This window comes from Astatotilapia calliptera, chromosome 1 (assembly GCF_900246225.1).
Source record: "Astatotilapia calliptera chromosome 1, fAstCal1.2, whole genome shotgun sequence".
In the NCBI taxonomy this organism is placed as follows: domain Eukaryota; kingdom Metazoa; phylum Chordata; class Actinopteri; order Cichliformes; family Cichlidae; genus Astatotilapia; species Astatotilapia calliptera.
In genome coordinates, this window is record NC_039302.1 from 11014128 (window position 1) to 11027965 (window position 13838).

The following is a 13838-nucleotide window of genomic DNA, read 5'->3' on the forward strand; positions in this document are numbered from 1 at the left end:
CTTTGTGAGAGTTTGCTGTGTGGTCTAGAAAGAGCTGGGATTTGTGGCTTAGGAGAAGCTGAGATGCAAACAAAAAAAAAATTCTCCTGGTGTCAACATGTTCTCAAAATACATCATTCAGTGTTTGTGGCACATAAATTCTTCACAAATGAATAATAATGGTTAATAAGTCATGGTTTCAGTATTGTCCTCATCAGCAACAATTAAAACCAGCAAGAAATGTAGGTTTAAAAAAATAAACAAACAAAACTTTTGTAACTAGTATTTAGCTCTCTAATTCATCACAATAGTGCATTACTTATTTACTCTAAAATACTGGATATAATAATGACGTGTGAAGTAATAAGTTCATGATATTATCATGCGTAATTCAATATATATGCTTTGATCCTAAGTATGGATATAAATTAGATATTGTTTTAGTTATTGTAAGGAATTTGTAAAGCGTAGACTGTATCCAATAACAACTAATACTTTACAACAAGAAGAAAAATGTAACCTGTGTAATAATATAAATATAATTTAAACTCTAATTTATATACAAGTAAATATATGTGTGTATACATGACACAAATAGTGAGATATTTTCTGATGCTGAGTGGCTAAAATATGGAAGTAGAATATGGCAAAGTGCAGTTGATGAATATCGATAGCATGACAGAGCACAGACTAATTGAAAACTATTGCACACTGGACCCCACTGTGTGCATATGTGTATACATGTGTGAATTAATACATGGGGTTTAGTGCTGGTCTGACAGCAGCTGGAAGGAACAACCTTGCTATGATGTTTTTTAAGACGATAGAGGTGTCATGAACTAGCCGTGTGGAGGCAGATGAGGACCCAAACGCAAAACTCACGGAGACAGGAACTGAACTCAAAATCACTGCTTTATTGCAGGCCATACAACGAAACAGAACTAAACTGGGAATACTAACAGAAGACCGAGGGAACACAGAAAGACACACAGGTTCGGGGAGGATACATTGATGACACGACCCCGAACTGAGGGAGACATGCACATAAATACACAGAGGGCTAACGAGGGAAGTGGAAGCACACGGGGAACACAGCTGACACAGATAAACATAACGAGACATGGCAGGAGTAAACAACACTGACGGGAGACTGTCAAAGTAAAACAGGAAGTACACAGAGGTGCAGACAGGAGGAGAGAGAGAGCACGGGCATAGTGGGCTGGGGAAACATGGAATGAAACACAAGGAGGGGAGACGAGGGCTCACAGATACATAGAGGGGCACACAGGGGATAAAAGTCACAAGGGGAAATCACATAAGGAACAAAAAAAATACTAAGACTGCTGGGCCAACATGGCCCAGGATCATGACAATAGGTGCATAAATACTAAAAGCTGACATCGTTATGTCATAATATGTGATATAGATAATAATCTTCAGGGGCCTGAGATGCACCTGTGTGCCAAGCTTGGTTGCTCAGTTCTTCTTACTTATTCACGTCTGACTGTATTGGATCGGCTGGTTGTTGTGTTTTGCCAACAGGGAAGTTACAGAGTGCCCTCTAGTGGAGAAGCTATGCAACATCAACACTAATAACATGCTTGAAGGGTGTTTCTCTTTACAGCTGCACAGACTTCCCACGGATGCTCCACCTTACCGTTCCACATGCTGCAGACATGCTGCAGCGTTTTTTACAAGCAGCTCTCTTCTCCACATGGCTTAAATAATCACCAAATCTGTTTTTCACTGTTTTTCCACAGCGCCTTCATCAAGTTGTATAGAGCAGATAAGGAGGGCAGGAAGTCAGACGCTGAAACACCATAGAGTTTCCAGTGACTTTTCAAAATAAAAGACCCTGTGCAGACTTAATGCTGTTTGCAGAATGGAACAAAACTGCTAATCCACGCACCTGGCTAACTCTCTCACATTATTACTATTTCTGACAAAGTAACTTTAATACGAGCAAAAATGAAACATCAGCAGATGGTTTTCATATGTTGGAAACTACAAAGTTATTCCATTAATGGTCTACAGCTCCAGCTTTCATACTCTTTATAAAGCAACTTATTAGAAAGAGTTGCCGACTGGGTTTGGACAGATGCAATGTGAACATAGATAAAACACCCCCACATTTTTCTCCCTCTTGTAAATAAATGTAATTTACAGCCACTGAGACAAATTCCCCTCAGAGTTTTAGGTCCGCCAAGCTCAGCTAAATCAACCTCGACAAGAAGAACTCTAACAGCAGTTTGGTCATCAAGGAACTGTTTGGAATGCAGGATCAATGAGAGCGGACGCAGCAGTGAGAGCAAGAGATATTGCTCAACACAGGGAGGGATATGCTTCCTTTAGTTACATGCATGAAGATATACACACACACGTGTGCACACATACATGCACACACACTCTTTTAGTCTTATCTGTAGTCTGAGGGCGTCAGTCAGAGTTAGTGAGGTCCCCTGCACAGAATCAGTCGCCACAACTCTCCATGCCTTTTGATTACTCCTTTAGATCTCAGCAGGTGAAGGACAATATTGTTCAGGCATTGTATGGGGAACCTAGCTTCAACCCCACAGCTGTACCTCACATTTGCATTTGTTTCTTTCCTGCTGAGTTCATAGCCTGTATGGCTCTGCACTGAAATCCCCTAGGAGCATATATGTGGATCATTATTTATAGGAAAAACATTTCCTGGATTTAACTTGATTAGATCAAATGATGTGTATATATACAGTATACTGTATATGTATATATCTGTGTGTGTGTGTGTAAATCTGACATTAAATGGAGCAGTGTTTATATCTGGTCATGCGAAGTGATGTGTGACACTGGTAACTGCAGGCTATGATGGGACATTTTCCTTGTGAGTGACCGAACCAACACACCAATCTCACTCTCTGTTTTTTTTTCTTTTCTTTGCCCTTCAAGTGGATGCGTGTCTGTCTGTGTGTGTGTGACATGCATCATGTGTTTGTATCACTTCACTTGTGTAGGTGCTTGTTTGCGTGTGTGGGTGGTGGGGTTAAGAAATGGGCTTGTCAGAAGTGAATGATCAGATTAATCAGGTGGAACATACCAGACAGCAGGATTAAACACAGCAGAGAGAGAAAGAGCTCAAATAAAGTCAGGATCAAGGTGCACCTTGAATGTGTGTGTGCCAGTAGTGCTATGTTTTCCTATAAGATTTTTTTAAATGTTTTTTTACACTATCATGCTATGGGTGTCTGGAAAAAAAAATCCCTTTCCTACTTCGCTTTGTGCAAAGCCTAGTCAGGTGAGCATATAAAGGCACACAATCAATCAGAAGCAGCATTTAAAATGACATCCTTTTGATCACCCTTCCACTTAACAAACAAGCAAGTACTTCAAAGACGAACCATTTCACTAGTGGGCCTTAATGGCTCCGACTATTCATTCTGTTAAGCAGAATGAGTTGTTCTGGAATAAGACTTGACACGTTGTTTACCTCCTATAACAATCAACCCATTTAACATTAATGAACCTTACAAGCTTAAACGGATAGATCATCAGCAGAGGAGATAACAGCCCGTGTTTATCTCCTCCATATATCCATTTAGCTACCCAATCACTGATAAACGTACATTCTCGCTCTCATTTGCTCCGACAAATATTGATGTTGCTTCGGTTTGTAATGTGTTGGGATGAAAACAATCATCAATATTAATGGCCACTTTATTTGGAGATAATGCTCACATTCATTATCATCCATTAATGTTTGTTTGCCTAATTTGATTGGACTATAACCTCCACAAAGGCACATCATGCCCGTTTGTGTGAGGATTCCTGAAAGAGTTGAAGATTATTGATTTGAAAGTCAAATGCACTCTGGGAAAGTTACTCGTATTAGCTTCTATTTCCAATCAGTGCCATGCCATAGAGATTCTCATAATTCTACCAGGCTAATCTTTATCATATCTCACATCATGTTGCTATCGTGTACCCCATTACGCTTCCAATCAGACTTGCACAGCATCGCCAAACGGTGTGAATCCAATTTTCTTTCCTTTCCCCCTCTTTCACCCACAGTTATGTTTTTTTTTTCAGAGTTAAATCTGACTCTTTCTTATATTCATTGCTCGTGTTCTTCCCTCTCCAGGCTGTCTCTCTAGAGCTGCTCTAATTAAACATGGGGTCGGTGGTGGTACAGAGTCTTCCAGTCGAGCAGAGGAGAAAGCCTCTAATTCCAGCTCTCAGGATGGAACTATGACACACAATGGCCCTGCCATCCTCTCTGCCCCCCATAGATTCCCAACTGAAAGCCCTCTCCTCAGGCAGCTTTTTAATAGGCCTCCCCTGCCTTCGCACACACCCACGCGCACACAGATAAACACAAATGCACAAGCACACGCAAACACGCGTGCACCTATGCAGCAACACACATGTACACAACGCACTTACACACACAAACACACACAAGCCATTGACCCCCTGTGTGCGTCTGTCACTTGTGCTGCCGCTCACACTGCTATGGGCCTTTTGAAGTGCTCCTAAGGCCAGACGACGCCTTTTTACTTTCCAAATCATGCAGAGGTGCAACCGCTAAGCTAAAGCTACTACTCTAACTAGCCAGTGTTATAAGAGCTGCTCTCAAGGGCAGACGGATGAGGACTAAAGGGTTTTGGCCATTTCCCCATATAATGTCGATTTTAAAAGCACTTGATGCATGAGGATTTACATGAAAAAGTAATGTGAAAGCAGGTTGTTCCAAATGGATGAAGATTCTCTGTGCTAAATGGATTTCAGGCTGTATGTACTAAAAGAAAAGAAAATCACCACATCTGATCTGGGGTTTTTTCAGAATAAAAACCCCAGATCAGATAAATATATTAGCTATATATACACATTTGTTGATTTTTTTTGCTATGATTATAGAGTTTGGAAGTCATTTAGACTTTTTTAAGGTAGTAAGCGTAATATTACATATTTTAACATAGTTCCCAAGAACACGTAAAAAGGAAGGTACACCCTCTTTCAATTCTCAGGTTTGAAAGAAATTATTTAGTCCTTACCAGGTCTTAAAATCAGGTAAATACTATCTCTGACGTATTAGACCATGTCATGATTTATTTAACAAAAAATGCAGAAGCAGCTTTTGAAAAACTAAATGCTTAGTAGCAGCCAGATGCTCTTAATTGAATGTATTTATTTAACTGATCATCAGGAAGTGTGAAAACCTCTATAAAGGAGAAGTTTTCCTCGTTTGCTGGCATTCAGGTGTTAGCGTAATGTCAGTGATCAAAGACTTCAGCAGTGATCTTAGATCAGCTGCTGCACATCAGTCTGGGAAGGGTTACAAGACAATTTTCTACATAATCTGAAGTCAATCATTCTACAGTAACAAGATTATTCAGAAGTGGAAAACATTCAAGTCAGTTTCCTATCTACCCAGAGTGGATGTCCCACCAAATTCCCCCCAGGGTCAAACTGCGTAAAAATCGGAGAAACTCCAAACAACAAAAGGTTCCATCTGAGACTCTACAAGCCTCAGTTAGCGTGTTAAATGTTAATGTTTATGAAATTATAAATACAATTGAAAACGTACGACTTGTTTGGAAGGGCTTACAGGAAAAAACTTCTCTATAAAGAACAGCATGGATTGCAATGTTTGAAATATTGCATCTGAACAAGCCACAAGACTTCTGGAACAATGTTCTTTGGACAGATGAGACTAAAGTGGAAATGTTTGACCATATACCACATACTAGATACCACCAAATTTGGTGAAAACCATACAATATCAATCACAGTGGTGATGACTTTGTTTCTTTTGAAGCCACAGGACCTGGGGGCCTTCCAGTAACTCAACCATGAACTCCTCTGTATACCAAAGTATTCTAGAGTCAGCTAAAGCTTGACCAAAATTGGGTCATGCAACAGGACAATGATCCCATGCTTTATGGCTTTAAGAGGGCTGTGTATAAACTGATGCCAGCAAACCTCAAAAAACTGAAGCAACGCTGCAAACAAAGCTGGGCCAGTATTCCTCCATGATGACTTCAAGTTATTGCTGCTAGAGGTGGCTCTAAAAGCTACGGACTAGGTTTCACACACTGTTTCTGCATTCTGGGTTGTGGTTAAATAAGTAATGACTGCTGTCGTTCATCTGAGGTTGTATCTGAATAATTTTAGAACCTGTTAAGGACCTGATGACTTCTATTATTTCTGAATAGTAAAACTTTAGATCTGCAAGAGTGTGAGCTTTCTTTTCCACGTGAGTGCAACTACTTCTTTGAGTTTGAGTAACATTTGCAAACAGCTAAAGCCTTTCCCGCAATATTACAGAGCCACTTTTTGCTCGAAAGAATGAAACCATACATTTTAGACATTGTTAGAAGATGTAAGTCTTTAATAGTAAGGAATGGTCTTAGGGATTATTTCCACCAGGGAAAAAAACAAGGAAACCCAAAAGCCAAATGAATAACTTCATATCCTGTAAGTGCTGCTATAACTTCAAGGTTATGTGTGGGTATGTGCTGCCGGGGATGGGGGTGGCGCTAAGCTGTATCCTGCTCGTCCAGGGTATTGGATCTTTGTTGATGTGTTTTTGCCCTGAATGATAATTCTGCCTGTTGGAAAGACTAGGGGTTGTTGTGCAACATCTTGGCACTCATCTCTTCCCTCATTTTCGTGCCATCTTCTCCCCTCCGTCACACTCTGTCCTCACTCCTCTTTTCCTTCAGTCCTCTGCGCCTTCTAAACTGTAGATGTGCCTTAACAAGACAAAAAGACAGTGTTCACACAGGGTGGTTAGAGTGTGAGAGAACGCGAGAGAGCTCATCTGCTCAGTGTGACGCCCATTAGGTATTGATCTGTTTAGGGCAGCAAGGGCAAGTTTTATGTTTGTAACTATACGCTGTAGATGGAGGAGAGGAGACAACAGGAGAAGTTTGGCTCCACGTTGGCCTCTGTGTGTTGATCTGATTTCTTTTCAATGATAAACAAGGTTGGTCGGGGGGACGACTGTGGAAGAGAGGGAGAAAATTAGGCAGCTGATACATCAGCCTGCTTGTGAAATCTGTCCGTGCTGATGTGTATAGACTATAAGCCCATTGATCTGGAGGGAGACTTAATTTGCTCTGGCACTAATGCAGGAGGGAGCTAACTTCATGTTGTTAGCCAGCGTCAGAGCCAAGCTATGTTCAATTAAACCTCGTAACAAAGGCAGGGAGCAGCATTTACAACTGCCCTGTATAATCTGATCCATGAGACAGAGTCGTATTATGGTACCTTTTAGTCAGTCATGACTTTTCTTTAAGCAGGTGCTCAGTTATTTATGTCTGATGTTGTATTTCTAATGTGAAAAGTAATTAAAAAGCTCTTTGTTATATGAAGACATATTGCTGCATGTGGTGCAAGCCATTTATCATTATTATAGCTTTCTGCTTATTCAGACAAGGTGTCTGCCTGAGGGTAGATGCAGGCTGTTTTTGTGTGAGCATCAGGGGCTTTCCCAGGCTCAGGGCTTCACAGGTGAGGAGGGTCCCACTGGGTGCCGTGTCACCCCTTGGGGATAGGGTGGGTGCCAGGGTGTGTAATGGGTGCGTGTCTGGGAAGATGTGATTTCCCAATGACAGAGCGCTGTAATAGTAGGCTTGGCTTTAGTCATAAAGCAATTGCGCTAATCCACTGTTTTACCAGCAAAGCTATGAGAACACCCACACTCTAAAAGGGTCTGAGTCAGGCTTCAAAGGTGGGGGGGGGGGGAGTAGATAAAGACCGTGGAAAGATCCAAAACAGAAGAAAGAGAAGAAGAGAAATGAAGTTATTATGCAAAACAGGTGGAGGGTTATTTAGTTGCCAGATGTACACTTTGTTGTGATAATCCCTAACCTGAACACACAGTATCCACGCAACAAGAGTTAGATTCAGTCAGGTGTTTAGAGTCTTGGTAAGTCAATGTACGCTCAATAGGCTTGCTACAACTTGCTTCACCAACCCAACTCTTCTCCAAAACACACTCTTTTATCCGCACACAAGCACACAGCCCAGTGAGCAGATTAAATCTGACAGATAAGCACCTGCAGGTGTTGGAGCAGGGTCTATGCATCTTAAAGAACCACATTGGGCAGATATTCATCTCACTCTCTCCTTTTGCTCTTAGCACTGTTGTATATCTGTGTCTCTAGACTCTTTCTCCCAGACTATCCTGCATTACTGACTTGATGCTATGCGTGGTAATACCTAATGGCATGAATCTAGATTCAGTACCATGTTGCACTATCTGGGACTGAGACGCAACCCAGATGTGGCAGTAACCCTTCTGTGATCTTAATGCGACACCTGATACTCCTACATCAAGTTTAGGTGGAAATAAATCTCAAAGATTTATTTTGCAGCTTATCAGTGGGTGTTATCTTTGAAGGTGATTTCAGAGATTTGTGTAGCTTGGAAAGAATGATAAATTCTTTCTTTGGTATTTTTTTTTCTAGTAACATACAATAATTGCAAACTTGATTTGATTTCTTTCTTCATACCATTACTGTGACCTCAGAGCCGAGTGTCAGTCAACAATTTCTATGTTTATTGCCTGAGTTTAGCATAATGATGGATTATTGTAGATAAGGGTTATAAAGGTCATTCAGTAATATAAATTGGCACAATTGGCAAACATTGTAATTGCATGTTTTTGTTAACTAAGTGGATGTATCAGATTTACATACTCTAAGCTTTTATTTACTTCACAGCTCATTATTCTGTCATAGACTGCATATGAAAGATTGATGGTCCCCTGGGTCTAAAGAGTAAAGTCAGGTAAATTAGACCTGCAGGTGATAACTCATTTGGTTCCAAAAATTAAATCAGAGGCACACAGGTGCATATGCAGAAATCTATGAGAAAATGATCCTACTGCTCACTTGTATTATGAGCTAAGTAGAAAGTCCTAATAAATGCAGTTTGATGTCCCTTTTGTCAATTATTGTTCCATTTGGAGTGACATAAATGATAAAGGAGGGTGCGCTTAAAGGTGCACCTACCTTGTGACTGAACAGTATTTGTTGTATGAGTGTGCAGTGTCCTGCAACCAGGATAGCACCCACATTTAGATATGCTCTACTATTCAATTCAGTTCAATTTTATTTTATTTATACTGCGCCAAATCACAACAACAGTTGCCTCAAGGCACTTTATATTATATGGTAGACGCTACAATCATACATACAGAAAAACCCCAACAATCACATGACCTGCGTACATTAATTGTAACAAGTGGTTATTTGAGTTACTAATGCCTCGTAATCAGAAGCAATCTCGCCAGTCTCCTCTGACATCAGCAAGGCATTTTTTGCCTTAAGAACTGTTACTCACTGGATATTTTCTTTTTTTCCAGACCATTGTCTGTAAACCAGCTGTGTGGGAAAATCCCAGTAAATCACTAATTTCTGAAATATTTAGAGCAGCCTGTCTGGAATCAACAACCATGCCAAGTTAAAAGTCACTTTTCTTCCCTATTCTGGTGCTTAGTTTGAACAGGTTAGACCTTGACCATGAATAAACGCACTGAGTTGCTACCGCAGGTGTTTGTGTTAACAAGCAGTTGAAACATGTGTACCTAAAAAGCTTCTGTGACTGTGTATTGCTGCTAACAAGCTTAAAGGCCCTACTTGGCTGCTCTGTGTTGCTGAATGCCTCTCCTTTGTGCTCGTTGTGTGTAAATGCGATTTTTACTTACAGTAAAAGACATAAAACATAATCACATCAATCACGCTGAATATCATGGCTAATTGCACTATACAGCTGTGATGTACTTGAAACACAAGCCATCCAATGTTAGGAACAGACTGTGAAAAAGATGGTAGATATTCGTTAAATTAATGGTTCACAATCTGTGGCAACAAAGCATCTGTGAACCGTAAGAAAACAAAGACAAAAACTTATGATTGAAGTTCTATTTTAGTAATTAAGCAATTTCTGGACATCTTTGCATATGTTTCTACAAAGACTTGGGGACCTCAGAATAATTATTCCCATATGTTTCCCAGTCAGTATTCCTCCCTAATTAATATGCCCCCAAATAAAACACAGGCGGGAGTGCAGATACAACAAAGCTGTCATAGCACATTCTGGACATGTATGAGAACGCAATAACTATGGACTATAAGTACATCATGGTAACTATTATATAATACACAATGAACTAAAAGCTCTGTCAACAAGTTCTCTTCCTCCTGCCATCTCATCACACAGCTCTCACCGTCCTTCTCTGAGGTGTCGGTGTGATCTTGATTGTAGAGGTTGGCTGAAGGTCACTGGGGGAGAACTGGGAAGCCATGCATTTTTCACCCATCACTCTATTTTGTTCATCTATGATCCAAATGCCTGTATTTACTCGTAAAGGCGGGGGAAATACCGGTCCTTATCTATCTGCGCTTCCATTCCTCATATTTTAACAACCTCTCGCTCTTTCGCCGCTTTTGCCTGCCTGGCTTTTAAGTTACTTTTCAAAGCAGCGTGTGCCATTAACCAACTGTTAATGTAAGGTCGCTTGGCGCACAGATTAGATTTTGATGGCTTTTCCCGAATGTGGAGGCTGTACAAGTGTCAAAACTTTTTTCGATCCAACTTGGAGAAATTTTAACTTCCTCCCTGTCATTTAGTTCCATTTTCAAATGAGTCAATTCCTGGACACTGGGTCAGGTTTTAATACATCAGAGAGAGTGCATGTACTCGCTAAAGCCCACAAAGAAACCCTGTGAGCACCTTTTCCATGACTGAGGCTTGCAAATGGAATTGCTGGTTTCACCTCCAGGCTTTTAGGAAAAGAGGACAGGAAGGCATACACATGGATGATTTTCAGTCTAATCACTATCCTTAAATTTCTAAAGAGATGCTGCAGAGAAAGCCAAAAAGCAGAAAATGGGCCATATCACTCTGCGTTAGTGTGTGTCTCTGTACCCGCTGCTACTGTTTTAAATCAAATTTTCATCTGTACCTTCAGCTCTAGCAATTTACATTCATCTGCCTGCATCTAGATGAGTGGCCTCGCTGTGTTCCACTTAGACTTAACCAAGACGTATTTTTCTTGTTTTTTTTCTACCATTCGCTTCCCCATCCCACGAGAGATAGAATAAACACACACATGCACACAGACGCGTCAGTATGACAACAAACGCTCGCTTTTTGTCCGAGAACAGTCGCTGTCTGTAATGAGACTAAGTGTGGCCAGGCGGACGGACAAATGAATGAAACGGCTACAGAATCATTGGCTGTGTTTGATTTGCCTCCACTAATTCAAAGAGACCATCTGATAAATTGAGAGGATGGGATGTACATCAGAATAGCAAGAGGTGCCTCTTTGTTGTTCCCCATTCCTAACCAAATCACACCCCAACCCCCGCTAGAACACCCAGAGGGGAGAATGTTTCCCTTGTGTGTGTGTGTATGTGGGAGAGAAAGGGTGGGTGGGGGTTGCTAGGAGGTGTGAGTTTTCTGGAGGTCCTGCAGAAAGCCAATGAAGGAGTACTTGTGTCAACATTCTGCTGGCAGTGATGAGCCACAAAGCCTCCTAGCCAAACATCCAAAGGGCCTCATCACCTCTCTGCAAAACAAAGCAGGGCCCGCGCTCTTAGAGCCCTCCTACACAGCTTCTTTATATGCAGATTAGTAAGATGAGTTGGCTTCAGATGATTCCGGTTATTGATTTGAGCTTTAGTAGGACGTTAACACTTGAAATCGTGGTTGTATGTATAACTGATATTACATTACTGTATGTGTTTAAAAAAAGAAAGAAATTAGAATAAAAGAGAAGAGAACGCCCCCGGGCGTTGGATGGCTGGATGGCTTTGGAACAAGTGAGGAAGGGCATACATTTTGGACATTTTTGTTTCACAGCTTTTCCTGCTGAAGAAACAACTCCCTCATGGCCTTTCATACCACACTTGAGTATTTGAGTAATGGGTAAAGATTTATATGACAGAAAAGTTCCTGTTTTTTTTAATCTATCATTTACCAACTATAGATATTTCTGTTCTTACAGAAGGAAAAAAGTAGGATATTTTCTGTGTGTTTTATAATTACAGGACAGTCTGGGCAATGAGCTGGCAGAAAATGTTCACATTTATTTATTATAATTTCAGCCCAAAGAACTGTGCTGACAGACTTCTCTGCGACAGCAGCATTTCTTTATTATGTAGATAAACTGAGACATAATGTTGGAATTCAACTTATTGTTCTTATATTAAGATATCGCAGGACTTTAATGTGTAGTTAAACTTGTAACACTGACAGAAATTTCGCTGATCTGGCCCATTTAAGATCAAAGTAGGCTGTATGCGGCCCACGATGTAAAATAAGCATGACACCCCTGGTTTAGAGAGCATTTTTACCCAGCTGGATTCAAACCGGGGATGCTGGCGTTTCGTGATACGAGTTGGACTGTGACATCTAACGGCTGCAGTAGATTCCCCTGCATCCACGCGGTCATGTTTCAACACATCCTATGATAACACGTTTTATTTATGAATCTTTTTGTATTTTGATTGTGTTCATTTTGCAGTTCTAGACTTTATTATATGTGCATTAGTTTCATATATTACATCCTTTAAAGGTGAATGAATAATCCCACCTCAGATGGCAATCACATTTTTTTTTGCAGTTCAACAAACTGGATAACATGAACCCGTGATTATCTCTTATCCAACCATCACTTATTTATTCTTTGTTGATGTTCCCCACAGCTTTATCAGTGCATAACATAAACGAGATGTTTGCGCTGCATGCATCCAAATGTATGTGGGTGCTACTTTTGTGTGCATTCCACCACAGCTCATTGGTGGCTTAGATCTTATCCCCTGGGGAGCAGTTAGTCCAGATGTTCGGGGTCTACAAGAACATACTAATTTGGAAACTTTCCCACATGCTATCTGGTGTGGCTGACTCTGTGCCGGCCCCAGACATCTAAAAATAGTCTTAATCATTCTACAGTCTGCTCCCAGAACCCAGCTAGCTACTTCCTTCCCAGTCATGTTGCAACCACCTACTACATTTCACCACCAGATTCACAAGGCCCTATCTCTCAAATCTGAGCCTTCCTCAGTTGTCCAGAAACACGATAAACAAAGAGATGGCTTACAAAACCCAGCTCTGCTGAGTTCATCAGCAGTTTGTTGTGAAAAACACCACAATTTCTGTGCAGTAATGTTTTATTTCAACTATACATGCCGTGTTAAAAAAAATGGAGAAAAAAAAAAAAAACAACAACAAAAAATATCATGAAACAAAGACCATCATTATTATTTACACATTCACAGTACAATTTTACAACATATCTACACGCTCAAATACTCTGGAGATCAGCTGGCCTCTCATCGCCACGTTGCACAGTATTTAAATTAGAATTACATGACAAAATCTGGTTCATCTGCACGTACACCAGACTGAAATATAAAGGCTTCAATTTAGATTGCAACTGAAAGACCCAGTTCATATTGCAATGTACAAGGCAGTTGAACAGTGTATGCTGAGTGTGTGTCTGTGATGTCAGTGTGCATGTGTCGAGTAGAAAAGAGACAGCCCAGACTCTGGTTCGATGACAGGCAGAAAGTCTTTACATACAATCATCACTTGTAAACAAAATGTGGCTTTGGGCTTGAACAGGCAACTGACACTCGAATGAGATTTCAGAATTCACCCCCCGCCCTCACAAAAGAAAAAAAAAATTAAAAATAAGTACCCACTGCTAACGAGAAATGATCCCTTGGTCGTCACTGCCGGCCAATAGAAACAATTCCTGTCCTGCAATCCTGGGGGAATTACAGATTCCGGGCGGCCATGCCAAAAGACGGCTTTTGTGTGAACACTGTTTTAATACATCGGCTGTGGGCAGGATATGCTGCGTTGAG